The sequence below is a fragment of the Silene latifolia genome, chromosome 3 (genome assembly GCF_048544455.1).
Source record: "Silene latifolia isolate original U9 population chromosome 3, ASM4854445v1, whole genome shotgun sequence".
NCBI classification, from domain to species: Eukaryota; Viridiplantae; Streptophyta; class Magnoliopsida; order Caryophyllales; family Caryophyllaceae; genus Silene; species Silene latifolia.
Genome location: NC_133528.1, coordinates 56,090,589 through 56,117,009, shown reverse-complemented (window position 1 = coordinate 56,117,009; position 26,421 = coordinate 56,090,589). Strand labels below are relative to the sequence as shown.

The 26,421-nt window shown below is 34.5% G+C and overlaps 1 non-coding gene across 1 annotated transcript; it reads left to right on the top strand.

Annotated features, from left to right (window-relative positions):
• Positions 1 to 24,537: 24,537 nt before the first annotated feature.
• LOC141650081 (small nucleolar RNA R71) lies at positions 24,538 to 24,644 on the top strand. Its single transcript, XR_012546143.1, has one exon. It is a non-coding gene; the product is annotated as a small nucleolar RNA R71 (small nucleolar RNA).
• The last annotated feature ends 1,777 nt before the right edge of the window (positions 24,645 to 26,421 follow it).

Sequence of the window (26,421 nt, the reverse complement as noted above, 5' to 3'; positions counted from 1 at the left end):
AAACAAAACCTTAAAGAATATGCAAAATGGGAAACTAAAGATAGTTCCCAATTATGCACTATAAAGCATAGGAACGAGGCTAATTCGAGGACTAAATGTGCTCAAATATGAGTCACATCAAACATCCCCAAACCGAACCTTTGCTCGTCCCGAGTAAAGAGGTGACAAAAACTAGGACCTTTATTCAAACTAACCTACTAATATAGCCGATGTGAGACAATTAGCAGGTCTCACTCCACCCCTTCAACTCACAACAAGACAACCATGAGGTAGGATGCCTTCTTGCAAGGCAAGGTGGGGCTTGCCAAAATGGCTACATATCCAAGCATTAAAGCACATAAAACAAGTAATGGATGCATCTACAAAAATGAATAGCCACTTTCCTCATCTAAGTGGCGAAAATTATCTAAAAGGGAAGCAATCTAAGGGTACACATTCCATCATAGATATGGTTTCTTCAAACTACTAAGCCTAGAAGGATACCAACAAATTGTTGGGAAATGTGTCCTCAACAATAGTGCGATCACATGATTTAAATATCATTATTAAATCTCATTTTAAGAATACATGTGGGATGTAATATTTTACAGTCAACTGGTCCACACATATCGGTAATGATTGGCTGACTAGAGTTTGACATTACTGTCGTGCGACGGTGGTGATCAGTTGATCCCCTTAGGTCATACCTATAGGGAAATACTCTTAATTGATTATTTAATTAATCGTATACTGATACGAGTTAATTAAATTACTTAAAATTGACGGATGATTTTGTGAGTATAATTTACGTTTCTTATTGTAAATATGATTAAATAAGACACGGTCTAAGTAATCGAATTATTTTATTACTTGGATGAAATTATTGTTTACAGAAACAATTGAATCGGAATGAATAAATTATTATAAATACAGAATGTTGTAGTTTATAATTTGGAAACATTTTTGGTACAAGTAATTACGAATTACTAGTCGATTTTGTAAATGACATATTTTATGAGTATGTTGATTTTTAATATTTTAAAAATACATTACATTGTGACATGTCATGTAACATGTCACATGTGACAAATTTGACAAATGACAAAAATAAAATGGATTCTCCATTTTATGTCTTAAAACCGAAAATGTGGGTGGGCATATAGTTTATATTGTGTTATTTATTTTAAATGGAAACACAATCATAACAATAGGTAGTAGGCTTTGCATGCTTGGTCTCTTGTGAAGAGCAAAAATGAAAGCTATTGGGCAACCTACCCAATGCCATTTTTTCGGCCAAATGAAAAAGAAAAGAGAGAGTTTTCTTTTTCAATTAATTTTATTTCATTCTTCATCTTATTTTTCTAGTGCAAGAAAATCCATAAAAACTCTCTACAATTTATGAGAATTCTAGAGAAATAAACTCACAATATTACCACCTCTTGACCGAAATTCTCAAGAGTAAAATTACAATTTATTTGTATCAATTTTATTGTAAAAACTATTATTATTACTAGATCTAAATAGTATTGGTTTATTAAGATGTATTCCTTGGGTATATGCTTTTGGGAGGGATTCTACACTTGAATCCTTGTTCTTCCATTTGGAAAGCTCAAGAACAAGAGAGAAAGGTGATCTCTCTTGTGCCCAATATAACCGAAATCTACAATGTAAGAACATGATTTCTTCTCTTTTATATTTTGTTTGCATGCATAAAATCCGTTTTAATTTTATGACAAATTAATTATGACATATATGAGTATGTTAATATGTATATGAATCTACATTTCCTTCAATCGGTATCATGAGCCACGGTTGTTTGCATGCAAATTGGTTATAAGTTTTTCCGAGTTATATGAATAACAAAATAAAACTTGTAAAATTTGTGTTATTATGATATATCACGAAATTATTACATGCATGTTAATATTTCTGGTCCTAAAGTGTTTTAGGATATTTTGGTTAATTTTTCGGATTTTTATTGTTCATATTTTACAATAATGGCATTTAAATGTGATTTTATGAGTAAAAATGTCATTTTTGGTCTAAAAATAGCTATACTTCGAATTTTCACTTGGTTTTTGGATATGTTGTCACATATATTATTTTGAGATAACCTGTAAATTTTCATAATTTTTGGACTTGTTGTGCTCGAAAAATGAATTTTTCTTTATTAAATTCGGATTTAGGTGAAAAATAGGTTAATATGAGTTAAATTTCGAATCTGGTCATAGAAAATTAATATGGTGTCACATACAATTTTACAAGATGTGTGTAAAATAATTGGCTATAAAGAAGTCTTTTTGCATGATTTATGAATTTTTGAAGAAAAATAGCATAAATAGTGACATTATTAGTGGAAAATTAATAAAACATAATCTATGACTTAGGAAAAACGTCTAATGTTGCATTTTGTTATATTTTTCAGATCTAAAATTGAAAAGTTAATGAAAATAATTTTTCAATGTTTTTATGATTATTTTATTAAAAATCGATAAACCGCAACATTGTTTTTCCGGAAATTTTTCGAAATTTTTAACCTAAGATTTTGAACATTATGAGTGTCATGGAATTTTTCCAGAATGTTCATGAATTTAAATTTCAAATTTTGAATTTATTTGAAATTTTTGGATTTATTTGAAGTCTAATAGCTTATTTTTGTAACTTTTGGTCCATTTATGAACAATTTTGTAAATAAAAGTTAATTATGGTCAAATTATTAGTGAAGACTATATTTTGAGTCCTAAGAGGTTAGGGTAATTAACTTATGCATAAATATGAGTTTATGTATTTTTGTGATTATAAAATGTTGAAATCACGCAAATCCATAAAAACCAAGTAATATACGATATTGGCTATTTAAAGGCGATTTAGCATAAAATTGAGCATGTTCATACATATTATAATGCTGCATTTTTCTTTATGATTGTCATAATTTTAATTTATGTAATTTTGAATTATGTAATTTTACTTAGTATGGCCTTAGTTTTAATTGGTATTTCCCGAAATGTATGGGAATATCGATTCGGTTGTAATTTTATTGTGATCTCGTATCACCGTTTTGTAATTTAATAGATTTATTTTATTTTAGTTACAAATGTATAATAGGAAATTATGTAATTTATTATGTAATTTTATTCATTCCGGAGTTCCAAAAGACGGATTTCTTCAAGAATGGCGATACATAAAGACGGTGTTACCTCGAGATATGTGCCACAACCGAAGTTCAAGGGACCAATGGAGTTGGTTTCCGAATATGTAATAGATTAATAGTTTTTCTATTTTTAGGAAGGTCATACTAGGATTTATTTATCTTTATGCTTGCATTTTATTTTATGTCACATGCATCGCTAAATCGCCATAACTAAACATGCATTGTCTTATTTTATCGAGTTAATCGACCGTGTCAATTAGAATTATCGTAGTTCACCGCTTTAGTTCACTTAAAACGTGATAGACAATAAATTGACATGACCTCTCGCTAAAACAATCAATTGAGACATAGCCTTACCAAATAGTAGAAACCATGAAAACCTATTTCGCGAGGGAGTGCGCTCGGCCCCACCGGGGTACAAACCTTGTTACGTAGGGGAAGTGGGTGATGAATGTCTATCCACCGAATTCATGTTAATGAGGGGTATTTCGGCACACCGTGCCCTAAGTTGATATGGGTTTGGATAATGGACACATTTATTCGAAATTTGGGTTGAACTCAACGAAAGTATTCACGACGTATTTCCGGATGTGTTTCGGGCTAAAGATAAATATTAATGTAATTTTATCGATCAAGAGTTCTAAAAGTAGAATCGATTAAAGAGTTAATCCACCGAGTTATATTGATGAGGGGTATTTCGGCACACCGTGCCCCAAGTTAATATGAATTTGGATCTTGGAATCATTTATCATAGTTGGGTAGAGGTCACTATGTAAATGCTTTACTTGTTATCTACAAGTATTATTATAACGATGAATGTTAAGTTTTCCACTATTCCGTTTTTATATTGTTCTATTTCTTTACCACAGTTCATATACGATATCATTTCGTTTTTGATTCAAATCTCCATTAAAATATCGTAACTAAAGACAAATATGAGTTTGCTTCTAAAACCTCAAATGAACCATTGCTAAGGATCTCTTGCAAAGAGTATAGATTAAAGTTATTCATTATCAAACAGGTTTTTGATTCTAGACTAACACATCTACTTACAATGGATTGTTTTTCATGTACTTAAGTGAATTAAGTACCTTGAAGCGATAAATAGTTTTGGTAATTAGTTTTGTCAAGAATTCGTAATTGACCAAAATAACGCAACCACTTCAATGAAAGTTTTAAGACTAAAACGAACAAATGAAGAGTAATCTTCATGAATTCAATTTTTGCTTCTCAAAGCAAAGACTCATTGAAATGAGTGGGAGCATTCTCTTAAACCGTTAAGATGAGGACGAGGTTCAAGAAGTAAAGATAATAATGGAATTGATACAAGGTAATGTTAAAGGTAAAGTTGTTGAGAATGACGATACTAAACCTATCAATTCCGACCGATAAAGTTTCCATTGTCTTAAAATGTTGGACACGAGAAAGGAAACTACCCCAAATTATTGAAGAATCAACAAGTTAGTTGTGGGACATCTAATGGGACCTTCTTCTTTAAAAATGTTTATTTGATTAAACATAAATTTTGCTAGTATAAATTCGTCAATATTAGAAACCGGTGGTGGTTTTCATCATTATGTTTGATACATAGGATGATTAGAATATGACGACTAGCAACAATGAAGTCGAGAGATAGAGTAATTGTGTACTCAATCTAGTTTTTGGATTTAAAGTGGTACTTAATTGTGACTATTAAGTGCATTAACTCTAAATAAGAATATAAACTTGTTAAGATACAAAAGAGGTTTCACTTTTGTGACCCTATACACCACGATTTGATGTATGGCTGGCCCATTATCAAAGTGAATATATTCTAAACCAAACTAGAATGATATATCATGTAGATGATGTAAGACTCAAATTGGTAACCCAAGATTAAACCTTAAATTCTGGAATGATGAACGCAAAGAGTTATCGAGTACTCTTGAAGCCATTAGATTGTTAATGGTTTATGCGTATCTTGTATTCAAAGCAAGATGTCTCGTGCCTTTTGGTTGAAAAGGAGATCGAGGTTGTAAATCAACGATCCAAAATAGGTTGATCATTATCTTTTACCAACGATTTAAGTTGACACTAATATGTTCACTTAATAAGGTAAATAGAGAAATCTTTGAGGAATTTCAAAGAGTTCAAGTAATCACGATTTAGTCGTGATGGGATTATCAAAGTGAAGACTTTGATATAAGCCAAATGAATTGTGATATAGTATCACAAATTAATCTCTCTTAACACGCATTATGGGATAATGTATGATTGGATAAGAATTCAAACGCTATTCAATAAGGTTTGGACTTCGATCAAGTTATTTTGAGTTACTTGATCCTTTTGGGGATTTTATCATTTTGTCTAGATTATTTTTCCACTAAATCGAATCATATGTGATATGAAATGGTAAGGGTACCATGTTTGTAAGTTTTCACAAGAAACAAATGCTCATTTTTCTCTCTTAAATTATCACGAGTACGACGGGTTTGCGGCTCGTGAGTGAAGTCTTTTAAAATACAAGTTTATTTTAGAAGACAGAGTGGGAGAAATTATTCAAGAGCCACAAAGAATGCCACAGAGAATGTTATGTCGCAAGAAACTGGTCTTTCTTGGCTACATGAGACGTTTTGTGTAAGACATTGTTTCTTGCAAACCTAGGAGGTTAAATTCGTCACTTGTTAAAAATGATGAATTCATGCTACTTTTAAGAAAGTAAAGAGCTTATAACTTACAAAAGAAATTGTTTGATTCAAGTTGATTACTTCTAGAAAGTAATGAACATATGACTTACATAAGAGTGTTTAAGTCACAACTCAATACAAGGCTTAGAGCCATGAAAATCCGAAATAAAAGGCTTGATTAGTGACAAAGGGTTTTGCACTAATAAAGTGATATTTCATAGCAAGATTGGTTGCAAAGGGTTTTGCACTAATTGAAATGCTTAAGTCTATTTGGATCTTCTTAGGGATTGTGTTTCATTATGAGGTTATGAAATACGTAGGAAGTGAATCTAAAACCCACTTCTTCAAAAGAAGGAATGTATTCAATACATGTCATGAGTTTTGTAGATTCTTGCAATCCTAAGATAATGTGAAACTTAAGAGAAGGGTCTTAAGTAGGACATCAATGAGTTGGAATCAACATTTTGATCATGTGATAAAACATTTCTCGATAAGTCGAGAAGTTGTGTTTATACATGAAGTTTAGTGGGAGTTACGGAATTTTTAATTAGTCCGATATGTGGATGACATATTGATCATTGAGAATGATTTAAGACTTTTGGAGTATTATAATACATCTTGAATATCCGAATTTATGAAGATAAATCCACATGATATAAGCGTCAGTAAGAAGTCTTATGTTGATAAGATTCAGGACTAGTTCAATTAAATTGAACATATTTGATTGATTTCATTTGCTTCCGCTGCCGAATCAATTAAAAAGAAATGATGTATAACACTTCATATGCCTTGAGTATGATGAATTGTTTTCAAAATCGAATTTAAGTAATCTTTACCAAGTAAGCTATAAAGATTACCCTTAAGTGCTTGCAGAAGCATTAAGGAAGTAAAGCAAAGTGTTTATGATGCAATTTTGTGTAAGGGTGTTACACAAGTGACAATTGACAATTGAGGTTGCGCATGGTTTCCGACAAAACCATAATCAAAACACATTAGGATGGTTAAGATACCATTGTGGCTATGATAATTAAGAAGTAGATTTTCTAGAATCGTTCTAGGCAATAAAGAACAATGAGAGATATATATGTAACGGAAATTGAGTACACTTGCAATCATGAGATGTGCAAGAGGATGAGTCCCGCACACTGTGAAAACAGTGGGAGCTATTCTTAGGCTAAGAGGGCCTATGTCTTGATTGGATCTCGACACGTACTCAGAAAGTTTTGTAATGCAAATGTATACATTACAAAGGAAAACGAGTATGTAGTAAGGTTGAGTAAGGTACAAGAAATTGATAAAACCTACTAACCAAAGCCTTCTCAAAGGCTAAACATGATGAGTCATGTCATTTCAATTGAATTGAAATGAACAACTACGTACAAGATCAAATTAGATTATAGAACATGAAATAGTAATCGAGCATTGACTATTCATGTGTGATAATCGCATTTGTCGTTCGAGTTTTATTTTAAAACTCTTTTATTATACTTTGTTACATCCAAACGGGTTGTGGAGACAATTGAACCCCGTTAAAGTGAACACGGATTAGCATTGTATTCGCCCATAGTCACTTGTATGAGGTGACGTCTCGAAGTGACTAGAGTGTGATGCGATTGATGGCAAGTTCAAGTGCCATACAGTCATGTGAGATGACTAGTCGATCACATAGGCAGACTGTTAGGAACACCTTGTCGGGCCTTATGACCGCTTATAGAGTTCTCGCAAATTTATATAGCCTGGTCGTGGCGAGAGCTGCTATAGTATTCAAATGAGTCGATTCTTTTGACTAAAGACTATTCACCTAAGATGGCTCGGTTTCGATTAACTTTGATTTGTGTTACTACGACCTTCGTAAATGGGGTCAAATGGGCATATTTTGGGTTATGATGGTTGTGGCTAGTCGAAGGGAATGAGTGCGATAGAATTGTCCACCCCCTTGTCGTGGTTAAAACAATATCTCGGGGCCACTCGAGGAGTAATGAATCGAAATGCGTGGCCACGCTCGGAAGGTATCCGAGTGGATAAATCCACCAATCGATTTATTCTCCGGATCGAGGAAACCACTCTAGATATGATCACTTGCAAGTACGACCTGAAAGACACCTTGCATTGAGTGGGAGATAGTAATAGGACAAGAGAATTGGTGACGCACACTTGTCGAGGACAAGTGGGAGATTGTTGGGAAATGTGTCCTCAACAATAGTGCGATCACATGATTTAAATATCATTATTAAATCTCATTTTAAGAATACATGTGGGATGTAATATTTTACTATCAACTGGTCCACACATATCGGTAATGATTGGTTGACTAGAGTTTGACATTACTGTCGTGCGACGGTGGTGATCAGTTGATCCCCTTAGGTCATACCTATAGGGAAATACTCTTAATTGATTATTTAATTAATCGTATACTGATACGAGTTAATTAAATTACTTAAAATTGACGGATGATTTTGTGAGTATAATTTACGTTTCTTATTGTAAATATGATTAAATAAGACACGATCTAAGTAATCGAATTATTTTATTACTTGGATGAAATTATTGTTTATGAAAACAATTGAAACGGAATGAATAAATTATTATAAATACTGAATGTTGTAGTTTATAATTTGGAAACATTTTTGGTACAAGTAATTACGAATTACTAGTCGATTTTGTAAATGACATATTTTATGAGTATGTTGATTTTTAATATGTTAAAAATACATTACATTGTGACATGTCATGTAACATGTCACATGTGATAAATTTGACAAATGACAAAAATAAAATGGATTCTCCATTTTATGTCTTAAAACCGAAAATGTGGGTGGGCATATAGTTTATATTGTGTTATTTATTTTAAATGGAAACACAATCATAACAATAGGTAGTAGGCTTTGCATGCTTGGTCTCTTGTGAAGAGCAAAAATGAAAGCTATTGGGCAACCTACCCAATGCCATTTTTTCGGCCAAATGAAAAAGAAAAGAGAGAGTTTTCTTTTTCAATTAATTTTATTTCATTCTTCATCTTATTTTTCTAGTGCAAGAAAATCCATAAAAACTCTCTACAATTTATGAGAATTCTAGAGAAATAAACTCACAATATTACCACCTCTTGACCGAAATTCTCAAGAGTAAAATTACAATTTATTTGTATCAATTTTATTGTAAAAACCATTATTATTACTAGATCTAAATAGTATTGGTTTATTAAGATGTATTCCTTGGGTATATGCTTTTGGGAGGGATTCTACACTTGAATCCTTGTTCTTCCATTTGGAAAGCTCAAGAACAAGAGAGAAAGGTGATCTCTCTTGTGCCCAATATAACCGAAATCTACAATGTAAGAACATGATTTCTTCTCTTTTATATTTTGTTTGCATGCATAAAATCCGTTTTAATTTTATGACAAATTAATTATGACATATATGAGTATGTTAATATGTATATGAATCTACATTTCCTTCACAAATCACCTCCAAGTTGTGTCAAGCTGGGGTACCTTTGTCCTCCATTGTTAAATGCTTTCGTCAAGAGTAGTCTCCCTATGGTGTTAGATACACTGGAGGATCACGGAATTCCCCTTCTTGCCTAGACAAAAAGAAGGGTTGTCCCCTCTCTACCATGCACAAAAGTGGATACGATGGAAAAGGGGATCAATAGTACTTGAGTTTCATTTGGGAGTTTGCTTTTTATTGTTGTTTTTCCCCCCAATTTGTGGCATTTGACATTTTGAGAACATTCCTTTTTGCCATTTCTTTGATGTTTGGCAATTTCAACACTTGACAATTTCAACTGTTTCTTGCATTTTCTTTTGAACATTTTCAAAGTCACCCCATTTGTAGTGAGGGTGCTTATATTTGAAACATAGGAGTTTTCATTTTTGTTACTCCTCTTTCCTTTTGATGCATTTGTAAACTTTTTGACTTTTCATTTCAATTCTTGAACTCAAATTTTGAACAATTTTTGTGCTCATTCCCTTTGATGACAAAATGTGGTAGAATATGGATGATGGTTGCATGGTTTCAAGGGTCATCTTGGAATAAATGGTAGCCAAGGAGTTATCACGCCACAAGGTACTCTTGACTAGGCCTTAATCCATGGGTCAAAGGATACTAGCATGACACATTCTAAGGTGTTTTACAAGTATTATAACAAGCAAAGTCTTAAGAAGAAAAAGTATCTACAAGGGCCTATATACACTTGTCAACTTCCCAAATAGATGCTTTCACAAAAATTTTCCAAAATGCAACTACATGCCATGATGCAACTAACATTTATACAACCTAATGCATATGCTTCTACCAACTATTATGCCAAATAATCTAAATGCAATCCTATAATCACATTGTTTGTACCGCATCAATCAAAATAAAGCCACATAGTCATTAACATAAAGAGGAGAAAGGAGATTGGAAATATCATACCATACGGTCTTCAATATCCTCTTGTCTCGGATGTGGCGTAGTCGATCAATGTGAAAAAGGATGAACAAACACAATATATACAAACACAATATATACACAAGACTACACTATAAAGGAAATGAACATGTTTTTGGGTTTTTGCATTTTTCAAATTTTTATGGTTTTTATGTTTATGAAATAAAAAGACATGTTTTTGTATTTTTCAAAAATTTTAAATTTTTATCATTTTTTTTTTAAAAGTCATGTTAGAATTTCCCATCCCCACACTAGTATGGCAATTGTCCTCAATGGCCAATACGATAGGAAATTATGCAAGCTATATGAAATGCATGATTTCTAAATGCAAACTATATGACATACAAACAAGTGATGCAACTACACTATATTACATGATGCATGAGTTTTTGTTTGGTTGGAGAGCATAATTTAAATTAACTCCCAATGCATATGCTTGAACTTTCCCAAACCAAAATAGACACTATTTCTAATGTCAAAAATTGGGAAAGTTCATGCATAAGAGTGATATGCATGAAACTAGAATTGTCATTTTGGATTTTACATGGTGGGAACAATGAAAATACTCATGCTCAAGAATAAAAGTATATGAAAACAAGAGAAATGAACAAAGCTGAAGGAGGTGTAGGAAACTCACAAAGTATTGTGGCATCCTCCCAAGAGCTTGCTAATCCTCAATCATCGCCCATGGCGACGTCACTATCATCTCCATCATCATCACCAACTTCCTCACTAGCATCGTCATCCTCATCTACCTCCATAGACCCGGAGGCTTTACCACTTTCACTTGAGCTTTATTCTTCTTCACTTCCCTCTTCTTCTTCACCTTCTTCATCTTCTTCTCTACCACTCTCAACAACAACCTCCTCATCACCCATGCTAGTACCCCTAGAAGCATTAGGAAAGAAAACTTCCCTATCCGCCCAACTAGGCAAAGGACATGATGGGTAAAGAAGTCCTTGCCTAGCTAGGTGTAAGAGAGGCAGATATTGCGCTCTATATGCATCGACTCGATCTTCATGGGCTTGCTTATGCATTTGTTGCATCAAAAGAGTCAAGTAATCATTCCCCACCGTAACATTATCGGGTCGAAACTCATGGTAGGTGAATGGGTAGGATGGAGTGATAATAGAGGAGAAGGGCTCGGCAATGGCCTCCCTATGGTGTTGCATTATGGACTCGGCTTCCTCGGAGAGTGGGAGAAGATAGTGTGGGCTACGGACATTGAGCCGGCAAATTTTGTTCGGTAGAATGAAGGACTTGGCATCTTTTGTAAGCCACTCAAATTTGTTGTCAAGTGTGTCATTCTTGACCCAATGGAATTTGTGAACCATAGTGGCTAGATCAATGAGGTGGCCGCCCTTAACCGGCTTATAAGTACCATCTTTGTTGAAATTCCGGTAGAAATGTTTTACCAACCAAGTTACCAATCCCCCATTTACTATAAAGGCCGCACCTTCCTTGCCATGATCGATATTAAGCCACCATTCGATCAAAAGTTGAATAATATTGTACTTCGTGGTAAACTTTCTATCAACATTCAAGGTTGACTCGAGATAGATAAAATCAAGTTCGGTGAAGTGGTTTGTTCCCTTCCTAGCAATAAGAGTATTTCCCACTAACTTGTGCCACACCCTTATGCCCGGGTGATGAACATAGAGGGCACGACATTCATAGAAGGACTCGAATTTCCTCCCGGTAATAGCTTTCCACAAAGGGGCGGGATTGTATTTTTTTGAAGGTTTCTTCACATAAGTCGAGTCATTATCAAGACCGAAAACTTTGCCAAACTCATTAAAGGACATCTTCCTATCCACATTCTCAAGACGGAATTCAATATTCGTTCGAGTCTCTACCTTTGTAACTTTCAATGAACTTAGAAATTCTAAGCTGGGGGAGGGGTAGGTCAATTCTTGCATATTAAACAATGTAAGCAATCCCATGGACTCAAAGAAGTTCTTGGTCCTTTCAAGGACACCCAATTTGGTCAAGGCATCTTAGCAAATAAACTTGGTGGGTAAAATCGATTTCTTAGCAAGAGACACAACATTTTTCCTATGAGAATCAGATGTGAAAGTTACCTCCGGGTATTTTTCTAGTTGATCAATAACTGGGATAGAAGTAGTAGCTTCCACCATAAGAATAGGAGTTTCTTGAATTTCCATTCTTGCTTGTTGAACCACCAAAGCCTTTGAGGCTTGAAGTGCTTGTTGCCTTTTAGAAAGGTTTGGTTTTGTAGGTGCCTTGCTTCCACCTTTGGTCCTAGCCATTGTTCTTCTCCTTGTATGTATCAACAACCAATAATTTTCTTGAATTCTTGTGTAATCCTCAAGTTTCAATAAAACCCAAATCGATTTAGGATTTTTGAATTTTGCTTTATATCCTAGAAAATCGATTCAAACTTTGAGGATTTTGACATTTAGATGGGTTTTTGTTGATAAAGGAGTGATTTGTTTGTGTTTTGAGGGAGTTTGGAATTGATTTGGGTGAATTTGGTTGAGAAAATTGATTTTTATGGATAGAGGGTGTAGGGAATTATTAATCTCATTATACAACATATTCAAATATGTTACATTTTAATTTAGTCATAAAATTAAAACTAGATCTTATGCATGCAAACATAAATAAGAATGAAAAGAAATCGTCTTTCTTACTATGGGTGTTTCGGATAAAAGGGCACAAGTAAGATCTCCTTCTTACTTGTTCTTGAGCTTTCCTTATATGGAAGAACGAAGATTCAAGCTTAGAATCCCTCCCAAAGATGAATACCCAAGCTAACCTCTTAAAAACTAATATTATTTGAACTAGAACAATATTAATCTTACTAAAAATGACCCAAAATATTTATTTTGGTCTCTATTATTTCGGTATAGAGAAAGGAATTTTGGGAGTTATTATCTCTCTAATTTCTCATAAGATGTAGAGAGGAAAAATATTTCTTACACTAGAAATTTTATGTGAAGTTGTGTATGAATAATTAGAGAGAAAGACTCTCTATAATGGCCTTTGAAAACCGGTGGGAGAGAGGAGAGGAGAGCCAATGCATGGGCAAGTAATTCTTCTCAAGAAAAACTAGGTTTGCATGGCTACAAGCTAGTTATAATCATTATGCTTTCCACTTAATTATTTAACACAATTTAAACATTATACTCCCTCCATTTTTTGGCACTTACATAAAATGAGAGGTCCATTTTATATTTTGTCATTTGTCAATTGTCACATGTTACTAGTCATGTGAAATTGTCATGTATTTTTAACATATTAAAAATCAACGTATTAATAAAAATACGTCATGTACAAAATCGACTTAGTAATTCATAATTACTTGTACCAAAACGGTTTACCAATTATAAATCACAACGTCTTGTATTTATAATAAATTATTCATTCGGTTTCAATTGTTTCCGTAAACAATAATTTCATCTAAGCAATAAAACAATTCGATCACTTAGACCGTATCTTATTTAATCAAATTACAATGAGACACGTAAATATTACTTCCAAAATCGTCCGTCAATTTTAAGTAATTTAATTCACCCGTATTGACATACGATCAATTAAATATTCAATTAAGAGTGTTACCCTTTAGGTATAACCTAAGGGGATCAACTGATCACCACCGTCACACGACAGTAATGTCAAACTCTAGTCAGCCAATCATTACCGATATGTGTGGACCAGTTGACAATAAAATATTACCTCCCACATGTATTCTTTAAAATGAGACTTAAACATGTGATCATCATGATCGACAGTTGTGATCGCATTATTGTCGGAGGACACATATTCCAACAATCTCCCACTTGTCCTCGACAAGTGTGCGTCACCAATTCTCTTGTCCTATTACTATCCCCCACTCAATGCAAGGTGTCTTTCAGGTCGTACTTGCAAGTGATCATATCTAGAGTGGTTTCCTCGATCTGGAGAATAACTTATTGACCGGAATTATCCACCATGGATACCTTCCGAGCGTGGCCACGCATTTCCTGTTCATTACTCCTCGAGTGGCCCTGAGATATTGTTATAACCCTGACAAGGGGTGGACAATTCCTATCGCACTTATTCCCTTCGACTAGCCACAGCCATCATAACCCAAAATATGCCCATTTGAACCCATTTACGAAGGTCGTAGTAATATAAATCAAAGTTAATCTGAAGCTGTGCCACCTTAGGCGAACAGTCTTTAGTCAAAAGAATCGACTCATTAGAATACTATAGTAGCTCTCGCCACGACCAGGCTATATAAATTTGCCAGAACTCTGTAAGCGGTCATAAGGCCCGACAAAGTGTTCCTAACAGTCTGCCTATGTGATCGACTAGTCATCTCACATGACTCCATGGCACTTGAACTTGCCATCAATCGCATCACACTCTAGTCACTTCGAGACGTCACCTCATGTAAGTGACTATGGGCGAATACAATGCTAATCCGTGTTCACTTTAACGGGGTTCAATTGTCTCTACAACCCGTTTGGATGTAACAAAGTATAAGGTGAGTTAATAATAACTCAAACGACGAATGTCGACATCACACTCGGGTAGTCAATACAATATTACAACCTTGTGATGTATATCGTAAGTGTGTAAACACTAGTAGATTGAAATAGAAGTTTAACATACCATGTGTCCATGTGTTCATACTTATTGTATTGCACTTTCCTTTATTATTCATGTTATCTCTCATAGCATGAACCTTACCAAGTACACATGTAGGTTCCCAACCTAGGTTTAGGTTCTTTATCTTGAAAGAACTTTCTTGTTGTTTATCACATAACCAACGAATTATGGTGGATGATATAACTTGCACTGGTCAAGTGTTCTACCAACTCGCAATGCACTAGGTATACGTTTTGTAGGGTCTTGCAACAATTGTCAAGATGATTAGCCTAGCACTTCTCATAAGTCCTAGCATATTAGAAAATACTAGTTTTGAGTAACTTCTTACTATAACAAGTATCTTTTCAAACTTCTTATTTCTCCTTTTAGCTTGAATAGCTTAGGATTTTAATAAATCCTTACGTGTGTTCGAACTTCAATATGTGCAACTTCTTGTCACATAACAGAGTGTTCTGTCCAACACTAGAATAGCTCATTATTTCTCCTCGAGAATTCATGACGATTCTTCTATGGCTTGCCAATGACTCATCATGCTCTTATGCATATGATTCATTATTGGACATGTGCATGATTATTCTAATGGCGGAAACATTAGTAATTTTTAATCATATGATCAGCCATTCATAGGTTCAATGAATGACCATGACTGCTTATGGTAATTCCATTTTCATTGACATGAATAACCTATGTTTCTCGTTGATTTGATGTGTATATCTCAATACCTATCCAACATCCCATGATGTGATTGGATTCATCATAGTCCATTTTCATCCAGAATTGAAAACTCAAACATATCTTTGTGAAAGATAGTACTAGCTCGTCATTCTCAATGAGTAATGAGTTATAAATTTTACAAGATGATTGCTCCCACTAAATTCCATGTCTTCACATGATAATTTCAAACTCCCACTTAATTCCACATGTTTCACAATTGACTACTCAATCGAAACATTTCAAGAATTGAAATACATTTTGCTTTGCCAAGTTATTAAGTTAAAAACCATATATGTTCCCAGCATATCCTTTCAAAATACCTATTTAGAAAAGGTTTCAATCTTAAACTTATGGAAAGAGATTTTTAATCTCTAACTCATTCATTTTATAATGATGCGTAGCAATGTCATTATTTAAATGTGAATTTCATTTAATACACGTCCTTCTCAAAATAACCTTTTTCGGAAGGAGGTTTAACCATTTCATTTTCATAATGAGGTTAAGTAATGACACTAGCATGGTTAACAATTAACTTAGCTCTTGTAGATATCGGCATATCTTTCTTTGCAACTTTTAGTCATAAATCTCATTTATTTTCAAGGATGCAACTTTGTTTCATTTAGGCTCTTAAGTAAATATCAATATTGAAACTCATGGTCAAGTGTTGTTCATAAACTAGCCAAATCTCTTGTTAAGACTTTTCTTTAGTCATTTTCTTTTGGTCTCCTCGTGTAGTTATCTTGAGAACATATTCTTTTGATTACTTCACTTGGTCTCTTTTGTCATGTAGATCTCATCTATTCGAGACCATAGATATCATCTATTCGTGTATACTTTCTATTTAGGTATACAAATCATTCTTTCTTTCGTAGATCTCATTTACTCAAGTATACAAATTATCTTTGTATTCATTGTGTCTTCATTTTTCTCTCATTCTATCTTTAGAATAAATACACTAGATATTCAAAGATAGCTTATGAGACACAAATAATGATTTTGAAGTACAAGGAGGACTATCTCATAGATTGACTAATAGTTTTAGATTTGATGAGTGTACTTGGTAATTGACATTCCTTTAGGAGAGTTCATCAACTCAACATCACTTTATAATTGATCATACACAAGCCTTAAGCTTGTGGACATATAATGAATCCCATCATTATTATTGTCTATTGGATCACTTTAAGTAGATGATCATATGTTTCTATGTGCAAGCATATAAAGACGAATTTTTAGAACAAGGAATTATGATAAAAGGGGTGACTTGGGTTGCAAACCAAGCCACCATAATCCAAAATACAACCATTGTTTAGAAAGGATCAACCATTTCCATGTCGAACACGGAAGTCAAAATAGTTCTAAAAATCCGAAACACAACTTAAAATAAGACAATAATAAAAAGCCAAGCTTCATTGGAAGCTACTCCTAGCTCCTTGATGATTTCTCAAGCTTGCTTTTCCTTTCCTTTGTCTTTGCTTGGAGGAGGCCCTATTTACAATAAAAAGGGGATACATTATCACAACTTTGTATCAAAATACCATAGTTGAATTAGAAACATAAAAGAAAGGATGGTCATTAACCTACTGGAGTGATTTTTCCAGCTTTGATGTCACCAAGATACTTGGAACAATTCCTTTTCCAATGTCCAACACCATTACAATAATGGCATTTATCAAGAGGACCCTTCTTGGTCTTGGAAGTGCTAGCTTCAAAAGTCTTAGCCTTGGTGGACATGGGAGCTTGCCTCTTACCCTTTTTCCCATTCTTCTTGAATTTCCCCTTGCTCTTGGTGCTTATGTTAAGCACATCCTTAGGTGGATTAACATTTAACCCCATGTCTCTTTCGGCTTGCACAAGTAACTTGTGCAACTCTTCAAGAGACACGTCCTTGTCTTGCATGTTAAAATTCACCCGGAATTGAACATACGCTTTGACATTGGATAAGGAGTGTAGAATCCTATCTACAATGAGCTCTTTGGGGATTTCAACCTTTTGAAGTTTCAATGTCTCGACTAGCTCCAACAATTTGAGCACGTGAGGGCTAACCTTTTGGCCCTCCTTAAAGTCGAGATCAAAGAATGCCGAGGCCGCCTCATATTGGACGATCCTTGGAGCTTGCGAAAACATTGTCACAAGTTTGGAATAGATTTCATAAGCAGTGCCCATTTTAAAGGCTCTCCTTTGGAGATCCGCCTCCATCGCAAAAATCAACACATTTTTCATTGCGGCGGACTCTTTGTGGTAAGCCTCATAGGCTTCCCTAGTGGTGACACTCGACCTAGCATTAGGTTCGGGTGGAGAGGCCTCGGTGAGGTAACGAAGCATGTCGTCACCTTGGGCGGCTAATTTGAGTTAGGCATCCCAATCGGAGAAATTTGACCCATTTTTTTCAAGTTTACAACGATCCATGAAGGATCGGAGCCATGAAGCATTAGTAAGAGGTGCGGCGTTGGTGTTTGGTGCGGCCATTTGTTATGAGAAATAAAAGTGGTCTACAAAACGAAAATAGAAGGAATAAAACATTTGTTGTTTTCACAATAATAATAATACTTGTAAATTTAATTTAAACAAGTTTTATTACATTTATCTAGTGACCTCTACCCAACTTGATAAATGATTCCAAGACCCAAATTCATATCAACTTAGGGCACGGTGTGCCGAAATACCCTTTATTAACATAACTTGGTGGATTAACCTTTTAATCGATTCTACTTTTAGAACTCTTGGTCGATAAAATTACATTAATATTTATCTCTAGCCCGAAACACATCCGGAAATCGTCGTGAATACTTTCGTTGAGTTCAACCCAAATTTCGAATAAATGTGTCCATGATCCAAATTTATATCAACTTAGGGCACGGTGTGCCGAAATACCCTTTATTAACATAAATTCGGTGGATAGACATTTATCACCCACTTCCCCTACGTAACAAGTTTGTACCCCGGTAAGGCCGAGTGCACTCCCTCATGAAATAGGTTTTCATGGTTTCTACTTTTTGGTAAGGCTAAGTCTCAATTGTTTATTTTAGCGAGAGGTCATGTCAATTTATTATCTATCACGTTTTAAGTGAACTAAAGCTGTGAACTACGATAATTGTAATTGACACGGTCGATAAACTCGATAAAATGATAATGCATGTTTTAGTTACGGCGATTTAGCGATGCATGCAACATATAAATAAAATGCAAAGCATAAATAAAATCCTAGTATGGCGTTCCTAAAATAGTAAATCTAATAAACTATTAAAAATTCGGAAACCAACTCCTTTGGTCCCTTGAACTTCGGTCTTGGCACGCATTTCAAGGCAACACTTCCTTTGATGAATCGCCTTCTCGAGTGGCATCGTCTTCAAAGAACTCCGGAATAAATAAATTACATAATTTCCTATTATACATTTGTAATTAAAATAAAATAAATCTATTAAATTACAAAACGGTGATACGAGATCACAATAAATTACAACCGAATCGATATTCCCATACATTTCGGGTAATATCAATTAAAAACTAAGGCCATACTAAGTAAAATTACATAATTCAAAAATTACATAAAATTAAAATATGACAATTATAAATAAAATGCAGCATTATAATATGTATGAACATGCCCAATTTTAAGCTAAATCGCTTTTAAGGAGCCAATATCGTATATTAATCGGTTTTTACGGATTTGCGTGATTTAACCTTTTAAAATCACAATAATTACATAAAATCATATTTATGTACAAGTTAATTACCCTAACCATCTTAGGACTCAAAATTAGTCTTCACTAACATTTTGACAATAATTAACCTAGATATCTTAATATTGTTCATAAATGGACCTAAAATACAAAATTATGTCATAAACTTCAAATTAAATCATAAAATTTTCAAATAATTTCAAATTTTGAAATTTAAACTCATGAACATTATGGAAAAATACCATGACACTCATAATGTTCAAAAACTTAGGTTAAAAATTTCGAAAATTTATCCAGAAAAACAATGTTGCGGTTTATCGGATTAATCAAATATTCCCATAAAAATATGAGAAAAATTATTTTCATCAACTTTTCACTTTTAGATCTGAAATATATGATAAAATGCAACATGTGACATTTTTCCTTAGTCATGAAGTATGTATTAGCATTTTTTACTAATTAAAGTCACTATTTATGTGATTTTTCATCAAAAATTCATAAATCATGCATAAAGACTTCATTATAGCCAATTATTTTACACACATATTTTAAAATTGCATGTGACACCATACTAAATTTCTATGACCAGATTCGAAATATAACTCATATTAACCTATTTAACCATTTAAATACGATTTTAACTTGAAAAATCCATATTTCGAGCATAACAACTCATTTTATTATGAACATTTACAGGCCATCAGTAGATAATAGATGTGAAAACATATCCAAAAACCACTGGAAAAATCGAAGTTTAGCTATTTTTAGTCGAAAAATGACATTTTTATCATAAAAATCACATTTTAATGCCATTATTATATAAAATGAAAAATAAAATCCATAAATAAACCAAAATATCCTAAATACATTTTAGGACCAGAAACTTTAACATGCAAATAAATTTCTTGATATTTCATAATAAACACAAATTTATAAGTTTTGTTTGTTAATCGTATAACTCGGAAAAACAATAACCGATTTGCATGCAAACAGCCTAAGGCTCTAATACCACTTGTAGGGAATTATTAATCTCATTATACAACATATTCAAATATGTTACATTTTAATTTAGTCATAAAATTAAAACTAGATCTTATGCATGCAAACATAAATAAGAATGAAAAGAAATCGTCTTTCTTACTATGGGTGGCTCGGATTAAAGGGCACAAGTAAGATCTCCTTCTTACTTGTTCTTGAGCTTTTCTTATATGGAAGAACAAAGATTCAAGCTTAGAATCCCTCCCAAAGATGAATACCCAAGATAACCTCTTAAAAACTAATATTATTTGAACTAGAACAATATTAATCTTACTAAAAATGACCCAAAATATTTATTTTGGTCTCTATTATTTCGGTATAGAGAAAGGAATTTTGGGAGTTATTATCCCTCTAATTTCTCATAAGATGTAGAGAGGAAAAATATTTCTTACACTAGAAATTTTATGTGAAGTTGTGTATGAATAATTAGAGAGAAAAACTCTCTATAATGGCCTTTAAAAACCGGTGGGAGAGAGGAGAGGAGAACCAATGCATGGGCAAGTAATTCTTCTCAAGAAAAACTAGGTTTGCATGGCTACAAGCTAGTTATAATCATTATGCTTTCCACTTAATTATTTAACACAATTTAAACATTATACTCCCTCCATTTTTTGGCACTTACATAAAATGAGAGGTCCATTTTATATTTTGTCATTTGTCAATTGTCACATGTTACTAGTCATGTGAAATTGTCATGTATTTTTAACATATTAAAAATCAACGTATTAATAAAAATACGTCATGTACAAAATCGACTTAGTAATTCATAATTACTTGTACCAAAACGGTTTACCAATTATAAATCACAACGTCTTGTATTTATAATAAATTATTCATTCAGTTTCAATTGTTTCCGTAAACAATAATTTCATCTAAGCAATAAAACAATTCGATCACTTAGACCGTATCTTATTTAATCAAATTACAATGAGACACGTAAATATTACTTCCAAAATCGTCCGTCAATTTTAAGTAATTTAATTAACCTGTATCGACATACGATCAATTAAATATTCAATTAAGAGTGTTACCCTTTAGGTATGACCTAAGAGGATCAACTGATCACCACCGTCGCACGATAATAATGTCAAACTCTAGTCAGACAATCATTACCGATATGTGTGGACCAGTTGACAGTAAAATATTACCTCCCACATGTATTCTTTAAAATGAGACTTAAATATGTGATCATCATGATCGACAGTTGTGATCGCATTATTGTCGGAGGACACATATTCCAACAGAGGGATTGAGGGTTTTGAGGGTTTTAGAGGTGTGTTTGTGTTTTGAATGGGTGAAATGAAATGGGAAAGGGGGGTTTTAATCCCGTAATTTTGAATTTCAGCAGGGGAGACGAGCGTCTGCAGGTTGGGACGCTCGGATTCTTTGTCAGCCAGTTTGGGAAATTGCAACCCATGCTGAGACGGGCGTCTTCAGCAGGAGACGAGCGTCTTTATGAAAGGAGACGAGCGGATTCTTTTGAGGATGCTCGGATTCTTGGTCAGGGAGAAATCCCAGATTTTAATAGAAGCAGGACGAGCGGATCCTCTCTGAGACGAGCGTCTTGGTTGAGACGAGCGGATTCCTTTAGGAGACGCTCGGATCTTCAGTCAGAGAAAAATTTTCCTTTCCAACTCTCTCAGGACGAGCGTTTTTCTCACAGGACGCTCAAATTGCAGCCAAGACGAGCGGATTCTTCCTTAGACGCTCGGGTTGCTCCTATACCTCACGGATTCAGTTCCACCCGTGGGTATTTAATAACCCAAGTCATTTCCCCTTCGTTCCTTTGATCTTCATTGTGGGGGCACTACGAAGGCTTGGATAGCCTAGGCAATTGCTATCCCCACACTATGTCAAAACACTACACATCAATAAACATATAAGTCCCTCCCTCACTTTCTCTCAAAATGATAATCTTGATCAAAGCATAAAAATATAAATCCAAAATTGACAAAAATGCAATACAATAAGTAAAATGCAAGTTAAGGGGTTAGAATATTTACAAATGGTGATTTAGGGAGGACTCCACCAAACTCTCATTCATGTATGAGATGTCAAGGGAGCATAGCCAAGGTATTGTTGATGTTGCTCAACACCTTAAAGAAGTAATCGAAGGCTTGTTCATTGTCATTATAAAGATCTTCAATAGACCTTTGCATATGTTGTTCTTCATTGTGGTGACTTGGTCACCAAAGCCTTGGTCTTGGGTCATAGCATTACCAATATAAGGATTGAATAATCCTTCAAACTCATCATCCCATAAACCGCATACTTCATTAGCTTGCTTCCAAATAGTATCCTGAGTTGATGAAAACAACTCCTCTTCCTTCTTGTCATTATGGCCAATGAGGCCTTCTTCTTCTCTTGTCATGAGTGGTGGTGAGCTATTCAAGCTCTTATTCTTGTTGAAACATTCTTGCTCTTTGGATGGAGCATCTTGGAGATTATCCACTTTCTTCTCCCATATGGGTGGTGATTCTTTACCCATAGCTTGTTCTTTGCATTGAGATGTCAACTTCTTCCTATCACTTTCTCGGCTATAATGATCAACCATGAAACATGGCTCATGGAAGCGGGGAGCTCTCATTGTCTTGTCAAGATTAAAAGTGATTGTTTCATCTCCCACTTCAAGTGTGAGCTCTCTATGTTTCACGTCAATCACCGCTCCCGCGGTGTGTAAGAAAGGTCTCCCTAAAATGATAGGAATGTTGGAGTCTTCCTCCATGTCAACAATAACAAAGTCCACCGGGATGAAGAACTTGTCAATTCTTACCGGCACAACCTCCCATACCCCTAAAGGTGTCTTCGTTGATCGATTCGCCATTTGAAGTGTGATATTAGTGCACTTGAGCTCTCCTATTCCTAGCCTCTTGCACACCGAGTATGGCATGACACTCACACTTGCCCCAAGGTCACATAAAGCTTTGTTGATTGTAGTGTCGCCAATGGTGCAAGGAATAAAGAAACTTCCCGGATCCTTTAGTTTTGGAGGTGAACTTCCTTGCAGGATGGCGCTACTCACCTTGGTGAATGCAATAGTCTCTAGCTTCCGGATGGATTTCTTCTTTATAAGAATATCTTTCATATATTTCGCATAGGCCGGAACATGATTGATTTATTCCGTAAATGGAATTGAGACTTCCAAGTTCTTCACAATCTCCATAAACTTTCCAAGTTGTTCATCAAACTTAGGCTTAGCTTGACGACTTGGAAATGAAAGTCGAATCACAATAGGCTCTTTCTCCTTAGCCTTCTCTTCATTCTTCTTTGAAACTTCTTGAATGGTGGGTTCTTCTTCCCTAGAGTTTTCCACAATTCTTTCCTTGTCACTAGCATTCACAACATCTTCATCAATGGGCCTCTTTGGCCCTTCATACCTTGTACCACTCCTCAAATGGATGGCACTCACCGACTCATGTCTTGGGGGATTACCTTGAGGTAGCAATTGCCCCTTTTGCCTTTGTGAACTAGAAGATGCTAATTGAGACATTTGGGTTTCCAACATCTTCGTGTGAGCTAGTATGTTGTTGATGGTGATGTCTTTTGCTTGGCTATCCTTTTGCATTTGAGTGAAAAATTCTTGTTGGTTCTTTTGCATTTGGAGGACCGCTTTTTGAACATCAAAACCTTGGTCATTTGTTTGATTGTATGGAGGTTGATTTTGATAACTTTGATTTTGATTATAAAAGGGTCTTCGAGCTTAGTTTCTCATTAGAGGTGGGGTGTATGTTGGTTGAGGGTTTTGAACATTTTGACTTTTGTATGAAATATTGGGGTGGAATTTGGTGTTTTCATTGTAATAGTTGGAATAAGGGGTGCCACTCTTGTATGCTTGGAAAGCATTCACTTGTTCACTTGTTCCCCTACATTCACTTTGGTCATGTCCCAAAGTTCCACAACTCTCACATACTCCACTTGGAATTGATGATGATGATACCATAGCATTAACATGTTGCTTGGGTGATTTGGTGGCCTCTTCAAGTTTAGCCATTGCCTTCTCAAACTTCAAATTAATGGTGTCAATATGAGCACTAAGTTGAGCACCCAACTGAGTAATGGAGTCCACCTCATGCTTTCCTCCTCTAGTAGCCTTCCGAGGTCTACTATATTGTGAGTAATGGACTGCCATTTCTTCAATCTTGTTCCATGTTTGATTGTCATCGACTTCGGTAAACATACCATTTGATCCCATATTGAGAATGTTTCGGGAGTCTTCATATAGACCATTCCAAAATTATTGTACAAGGAACCACTCGATAAGTCCATGGTGTGGACAAGATTGACAAGTGTCCTTGAATCTCTCCCATGCTTCATACAAAGATTCCTTATCCCTTTGTTTGAACCCGGTGATTTAGGCTCTCAACATGTTAGTCTTTTCCGGAGGATAGAATTTCTTGTAGAAAGCAAGTTCCAATTTTTTCCAAGAATCAATACCAAGAGTAGCCTTATCTAGGCTCTTCAACCATTGTTTCGTGGTACCAATCAAAGAAAAAGGAAATAAGACCCATCGGATTTGGTCTTGAGTAACTCCGGTTTGAGAAATCGCATCACAATAGTCACAAAAAGTCTCCATATGAGAATGAGGGTCTTCACTAGGCATCCCTCCAAATTGACTTCTCTCAACTAATTGAATGAATGTGGATTTGGCAATGAAATTACCGGTTAAATGTTGTGGTGTAGGAGTACCATTTGGTAGGTTCTCCTCGGTTGGTACGGAATGTGATAAAAATTTAGTCATTGTGGGTTGATTTTGTGGTTAGCTTTGTATTGGGTTATCCTCTCCTTCTTTTGCAAAAGGGTTGATGAACTCAATATTATTTGGTTGAATGTCCACAATATCACCAATACCTCTCAAAGTATTTCTAGCAAGTCTTCTATTGTTGGTCAAAGTCCTTTCAATTTCAAGATCAATGGGTAACAAGTGACCTTGTGATCTCCTAGACATGCAAAATATCAAACAACTTGAAAATAATTAGAACAAACCTTGAGGAGATTGACTTCCCCAAGGTAAAGAAAGACACAACTAAAAACAATTCAAAGAAAATCAAATCAAGTTAACACCGTCCCCGGCAACGGTGCCATTTTTGGTTCGATAGGTTTTAAACTCGTCGTCAAAAGTCATCTAACCAAAACAATATTTATAACTTTACAAACTACTCTTAGTAAAGAGGCAAGTAAAGGTCGGATCCCAAGTGACGGGTATTGATGTAGGATTTTCAATTGCAAATGGTTGTGTCTAAGGGTGTCACAATTTTGGTTGAGATAGGAGATCAACTAAACTAATCAACAATATAAAAGTAAAGTAATAAAAACAAGCTAGATGATTAAAATGAGATGTAAACAATTGATTAAAGGCACTAGGGTATTATGGGTTCATAGGGGATTCATGGGAGTTGATCGTACAAACATGTTCTCTACTAGATGCAAGCACTTATTGTTGTGATGGGATCGAGTTAGTGTATATCTTACAATCCCTAAGAAGGTTTGGGTCTCGGAGCCGAATCGATTAGAATGTATAACACCTACAAGTCGACTTAGTCCTTCCTATACAACTATATGCATGGTCTAATGAGACTCGAGTTGGTTTATGTCTTACAAGTCTCATTGAAAAGATAAGTGATGGGTAAAAAATGCAAGGATTCATAGGCTCGCATTTCATCAAACATAACATGTGCATAAGTTGGAATCACAACAAGCAAGCAAATTAATTATGAAAACATATTAGATTAAGCATGAATCAATCCCCATGTTGGTTTCCCCTAATTCCCCATTAACCCTAGTTAAGGAAACTACTCACTCATTATCAAGTTTAACATGCTAACAAGGTTGTCAATCATACTAGCAAGGCAAAACATGATGAACAAATGAAAATGATTAACAATAATTAAAAGGATTAAGAGAGAATTATACCTATGAAGATTCCAAATAATAAAGCAAAGAATAATAGAAGTACTTGATGATTGATGGAAGGTTGTCAATCCTCCAAATAAACCCAAATAATCTTCTAATTACCCAAAATAAATGATGAACAATAGAGAAATTAAGGAAAGATTAAGAAATGAGATTTGTATTAAGACTAGATTAAGAGTTGATTACAAGATTAAGATGAGATTACTAATTGATTACAACTTGATTAAGAGAGT